Source organism: Armigeres subalbatus, chromosome 2 (genome assembly GCF_024139115.2).
Source record: "Armigeres subalbatus isolate Guangzhou_Male chromosome 2, GZ_Asu_2, whole genome shotgun sequence".
Classification (NCBI taxonomy): domain Eukaryota; kingdom Metazoa; phylum Arthropoda; class Insecta; order Diptera; family Culicidae; genus Armigeres; species Armigeres subalbatus.
This window is the reverse complement of record NC_085140.1, coordinates 395343298-395350408: the sequence shown is the minus strand read 5'-3', so window position 1 is coordinate 395350408 and position 7111 is coordinate 395343298.

Sequence of the window (7111 nt, the reverse complement as noted above, 5' to 3'; positions counted from 1 at the left end):
AGGTCTACACGCGTAACAAGAGATCTTTCGCCTTGCTTCAAAATGGTACAACCCTTTGTGGTACATAGAATAGAATGCGTCCGTTGCATAGGTTCACGGTCATCCAAGAAAACCCTGAATAGGCCTTAAGATCTACACGCGTAACCTGAAATCATTCGCATTGTTTCAAAAATGGTACAACCCCTTTGTGGTACATAGAATAGAATGCGTCCATTGAATAGGTTCACGGTCATCCAAGAAAACCCTGGAATAGCCCTGAAGATATACACGAGTAACCAGAAACCTTTCGCCTTGTTTCAAAAATGATACAACCCCTTTGTGGTACATATAATAGAATGCATCCATTGGATATATTCACGGTCATCCAAGAAAACCCTGGAATAGGCCTTAAGATCTACACGCGTAACCAGAAATCTTTCGCCTTGTTTCAAAAATGGTACAACCCCTTTGTGGTACATAGAATAGAATGCGTCCGTTGCATAGGTTCACGGTCATCCAAGAAAACCCTGGAATAGGCCTTAAGATCTACACGCGTAACCAGAAACCTTTCGCCTTGTTTCAAAAATGGTACAACCCCTTTGTGGTACATATAATAGAATGCGTCCATTGCATAGGTTCACGGTCATCCAAGAAAACCCTGGAATAGGCCTTAAGATCTACACGCGTAACCAGAAATCTTTCGCCTTGTTTCAAAAATGGTACAACCCATTTGTGGTACATATAATAGAATGCGTCCATTGCATAAGTTCACGGTCATCCAAGAAAACCCTGGAATAGGCCTTAAGATCTACACGCGTAACCAGAAACCTTTCGCCATGTTTAAAAAATGGTACAACCCCTTTGTGGTACATAGAATAGAATGCGTCCGTTGCATAGGTTCACGGTCATCCAAGAAAACCCTGGAATAGGCCTTAAGATCTACACGCGTAACCAGAAATCTTACGCCATGTTTCAAAAATGGTACAACCCATTTGTGGTACATATAATAGAATGCGTCCACTGCATAGGTTCACGGTCATCCAAGAAAACCCTGGAATAGGCCTTAAGATCTACACGCGTAACCAGAAATCTTTCGCCTTGTTTCACAAATGGTACAACCCCTTTGTGGTACAAAGAACAGAATGCGTCCATTGCATAGGTTCACAGTCATCCAAGAAAACCCTGGAATAGGCCTTAAGATCTACACGCGTAACCAGAAATCTTTCGCCTTGTTTCACAAATGGTACAACCCCTTTGTGGTACAAAGAACAGAATGCGTCCATTGCATAGGTTCACAGTCATCCAAGAAAACCCTGGAATAGGCCTTAAGATCTACACGCGTAACCAGAAACCTTTCGCCATGTTTCAAAAATGGTACAACCCCTTTGTGGTACATAGAATAGAATGCGTCCGTTGCATAGGTTCACGGTCATCCAAGAAAACCCTGGAATAGGCCTTAAGATCTACACGCGTAACCAGAAACCTTTCGCCATGTTTCAAAAATGGTACAACCCATTTGTGGTACATATAATAGAATGCGTCCATTGCATAGGTTCACGGTCATCCAAGAAAACTCTGGAATAGGCCTTAAGATCTACACGCGTAACCAGAAATCTTTCGCCTTGTTTCACAAATGGTACAACCCCTTTGTGGTACAAATAACAGAATGCGTCCATTGCATAGGTTCACAGTCATCCAAGAAAACCCTGGAATAGGCCTTAAGATCTACACGCGTAACCAGGAATCTTTCGCCTTGCTTCAAAAATGGTACAACCCTTTGTGGTACATAGAATAGAATGCGTCCGTTGCATAGGTTCACGGTCATCCAAAAAAACCCTGGAATAGGCCTTAAGATCTACACGCGTAACCAGAAACCTTTCGCCATGTTTCAAAAATGGTACAACCCATTTGTGGTACATATAATAGAATGCGTCCATTGCATAGGTTCACGGCCATCCAAGAAAACCCTGGAATATGCCTTAAGATCTACACGCGTAACCAGAAATCTTTCGCCTTGTTTCACAAATGGTACAACCCCTTTGTGGTACAAAGAACAGAATGCGTCCATTGCATAGGTTCACGGTCATCCAAGAAAACCCTGGAATAGGCCTTAAGATCTACACGCGTAACCAGAAATCTTTCGCCTTGTTTCAAAAATGGTACAACCCCTTTGTGGTACATAGAATAGAATGCGTCCGTTGCATAGGTTCACGGTCATCCAAGAAAACCCTGGAATAGGCCTTAAGATCTACACGCGTAACCAGAAACCTTTCGCCATGTTTCAAAAATGGTACAACCCATTTGTGGTACATATAATAGAATGCCTCCATTGCATATGTTCACGGTCATCCAAGAAAACCCTGGAATAGGCCTTAAGATCTACACGCGTAACCAGAAATCTTTCGCCTTGTTTCACAAATGGTACAACCCCTTTGTGGTACAAAGAACAGAATGCGTCCATTGCATAGGTTCACAGTCATCCAAGAAAACCCTGGAATAGGCCTTAAGATCTACACGCGTAACCAGAAACCTTTCGCCATGTTTCAAAAATGGTACAACCCCTTTGTGGTACATAGAATAGAATGCGTCCGTTGCATAGGTTCACGGTCATCCAAGAAAACCCTGGAATAGGCCTTAAGATCTACACGCGTAACCAGAAACCTTTCGCCATGTTTCAAAAATGGTACAACCCATTTGTGGTACATATAATAGAATGCGTCCATTGCATAGGTTCACGGTCATCCAAGAAAACTCTGGAATAGGCCTTAAGATCTACACGCGTAACCAGAAATCTTTCGCCTTGTTTCACAAATGGTACAACCCCTTTGTGGTACAAATAACAGAATGCGTCCATTGCATAGGTTCACAGTCATCCAAGAAAACCCTGGAATAGGCCTTAAGATCTACACGCGTAACCAGAAATCTTTCGCCTTGCTTCAAAAATGGTACAACCCCTTTGTGGTACATAGAATAGAATGCGTCCGTTGCATAGGTTCACGGTCATCCAAAAAAACCCTGGAATAGGCCTTAAGATCTACACGCGTAACCAGAAACCTTTCGCCATGTTTCAAAAATGGTACAACCCATTTGTGGTACATATAATAGAATGCGTCCATTGCATAGGTTCACGGCCATCCAAGAAAACCCTGGAATATGCCTTAAGATCTACACGCGTAACCAGAAATCTTTCGCCTTGTTTCACAAATGGTACAACCCCTTTGTGGTACAAAGAACAGAATGCGTCCATTGCATAGGTTCACGGTCATCCAAGAAAACCCTGGAATAGGCCTTAAGATCTACACGCGTAACCAGAAATCTTTCGCCTTGTTTCAAAAATGGTACAACCCCTTTGTGGTACATAGAATAGAATGCGTCCGTTGCATAGGTTCACGGTCATCCAAGAAAACCCTGGAATAGGCCTTAAGATCTACACGCGTAACCAGAAACCTTTCGCCATGTTTCAAAAATGGTACAACCCATTTGTGGTACATATAATAGAATGCCTCCATTGCATAGGTTCACGGTCATCCAAGAAAACCCTGGAATAGGCCTTAAGATCTACACGCGTAACCAGAAATCTTTCGCCTTGTTTCACAAATGGTACAACCCCTTTGTGGCACAAAGAACAGAATGCGTCCATTGCATAGGTTCACAGTCATCCAAGAAAACCCTGGAATAGGCCTTAAGATCTACACGCGTAACCAGAAATCTTTCGCCTTGCTTCAAAAATGGTACAACCCCTTTGTGGTACATAGAACAGAATGCGTCCGTTGCATAGGTTCACAGTCATCCAAGAAAACCCTGGAATAGGCCTTAAGATCTACACGCGTAACCTGAAATCATTCGCATTGTTTCAAAAGTGGTACAACCCCTTTGTGGTACATAGAATAGAATGCGTCCGTTGCATAGGTTCACGGTCATCCAAGAAAACCCTGGAATAGGCCTTAAGATCTACACGCGTAACCAGAAACCTTTCGCCTTGTTTCAAAAATGGTACAACCCCTTTGTGGTACATATAATAGAATGCGTCCATTGCATAGGTTCACGGTCATCCAAGAAAACCCTGGAATAGGCCTTAAGATCTACACGCGTAACCAGAAATCTTTCGCCATGTTTCACAAATGGTACAACCCCTTTGTGGTACATAGAATAGAATGCGTCCATTGCATAGGTTCACGGTCATCCAAGAAAACCCTGGAATAGGCCTTAAGATCTACACGCGTAACCAGAAATATTTTGCCTTGTTTCAAAAATGATACAACCCCTTTGTGGTACATATAATAGAATGCATCCATTGGATATGTTCACGGTCATCCAAGAAAACCCTGGAATAGGCCTTAAGATCTAAACGCGTAAACAGAAATCTTTTGCCTTGTTTCAAAAATGGTACAACCCCTTTGTGGTGCATATAATAGACTGCGTCCATTGGATATGTTCACGGTCATCCAAGAAACTCTGGAATAGGCCTTAAGATCTACACGCGTAACTAGAAATCTTTCGCCTTGTTTCAAAAATGGTACAACCCCTTTGTGGTACAAAGAATAGAATGCGTCCATTGCATAGGTTCACGGTCATCCAAGAAAACCCTGGAATAGGCCTTAAGATCTACACGCATAACCAGTGCTCTTTCGGCTTGTTTCAAAAGTGGTACAACCCCCTTGTGGTACATAGAATTGAATGCGCCCATTGCATAGGTTCATGGTCATCCAAGAAAACCTTGGAAAGGGCCTCAAGATCTACACGCGTAATCAAAAACCCTTCAGCTTGTTTTGAAAGTGGTACAACCCTTTTGTGGTACATATAATAGAATGCGTCCATTGCATAGGTTCACGGTCATCCAAGAAAACCCTGGAATAGGCCTTAAGATCTATACGCGTAACCAGAAATCTTTCGCCTTGTTTCAAAAATGGTACAACCCCTTTGTGATACATATGATAGAATGCGTCTATTGCATAGGTTCACGGTCATCCAAGAAAACCCTGGAATAGGCCTTAAGATCTATACGCGTAACCAGAATTCTTTCGCCTTGTTTCAAAAATGGTACAACCCCTTTGTGATACATATGATAGAATGCGTCTATTGCATAGGTTCACGGTCATCCAAGAAAACCCTGAAATAGGCCTTAAGATCTACACGCGAAACCAGAAATATTTTGCTTTGTTTCAAAAATGGTACAACCCCTTTGTGGTCCATATAATAGAATGCATCCATTGGATATGTTCACGGTCATCCAAGAAAACCCTGGAATAGGCCTTAAGATCTAAACGCGTAAACAGAAATCTTTTGCCTTGTTTCAAAAATGGTACAACCCGTTTGTGGTGCATATAATAGACTGCGTCCATTGGATATGTTCACGGTCATCCAAGAAACTCTGGAATAGGCCTTAAGATCTACACGCGTAACCAGAAATCTTTCGCCATGTTTCACAAATTGTACAGCCCCTTTGTGGTACATAGAATGTAATGCGTCCATTGCATAGGTTCACGGTCATCCAAGAAAACCCTGGAATAGGCCTTAAGATCTACATGCGTAACCAGAAATCTTTCGCCTTGTTTCAAAAATGGTACAACCCCTTTGTGGTACATAGAATAGAATGCGTCCATTGCATAGGTTCACGGTCATCCAAGAAAACCCTGGAATATGCCTTAAAATCTACACGCGTAACCAGAAATCTTTCGCCTTGTTTCACAAATGGTTTAACCCCTTTGTGGTACAGAGAATAGAATGCTTCCATTGCATAGGTTCACGAACATCCAAGAAAACCCTGTAATAGGCCTTAAGATCTACACGCGTAACCAGAAATCTTTCGCCATGTTTCACAAATTGTACAGCCCCTTTGTGGTACATAGAATGTAATGCGTCCATTGCATAGGTTCACGGTCATCCAAGAAAACCCTGGAATAGGCCTTATGATCTACACGCGTAACCAGAAATCTTTCGCCTTGTTTCAAAAATGGTACAACCCCTTTGTGGTACATAGAATAGAATGCGTCCATTGCATAGGTTCACGGTCATCCAAGAAAACCCTGGAATATGCCTTAAGATCTACACGCGTAACCAGAATTCTTTCCCCTTGTTTCACAAATGGTTTATCCCCTTTGTGGTACATATAATAGAATGCTTCCATTGCATAGGTTCACGAACATCCAAGAAAACCCTGTAATAGGCCTTAAGATCTACACGCGTAACCAGAAATCTTTCGCCATGTTTCACAAATGGTACAGCCCCTTTGTGGTACATAGAATATAATGCGTCCATTGCATAGGTTCACGGTCATCCAAGAAAACCCTGGAATAGGCCTTAAGATCTACACGCGTAACCAGAAATCTTTCGCCTTGTTTCAAATATGGTACAACCCCTTTGTGGTACATATAATAGAATGCGTACATTGGATATATTCACGGTCATCCAAGAAAACCCTGAAATTGGCCTTAAGATCTACACGCGTAACCAGAAATATTTTGCTTTGTTTCAAAAATGATACAACCCCTTTGTGGTACATATAATAGAATGCATCCATTGGATATGTTCACGGTCATCCAAGAAAACCCTGGAATAGGCCTTAAGATCTAAACGCGTAAACAGAAATCTTTCGCCTTGTTTCAAAAATGGTACAACCCCTTTGTGGTGCATATAATAGACTGCGTCCATTTGATATGTTCACGGTCATCCAAGAAACTCTGGAATAGGCCTTAAGATCTACACGCGTAACTAGAAATCTTTCGCCTTGTTTCAAAAATGGTACAACTCCTTTGTGATACATAGAATAGAATGCGTCCATTGCATAGGTTCACGGTCATCCAAGAAAACCCAGGAATAGGCCTTAAGATCTACACGCGTAATCTAAAATCTTTCGGCTTGTTTTGAAAGTGGTGCAACCCCTTAGAAAAAGGCCTCAAAATCTACACGCTCAACCAAAACTATTTCGCCTTGTTTCAAAAGTGGTACAAGCTCGTTGTGGTACATAAAATATAATGCGTCCATAGCATAGGTTCATGGTCATCAAAAAAAACTCTTGAAAAGGCCTTAAGATCTACACGCGTAACCAGAAATCTTTCGGCTTGTTTCAAAAGTGGTACAACCCCTTTGTGGTCCATAGAATAAAATGTATCCATGGCATATGCTAATGGCC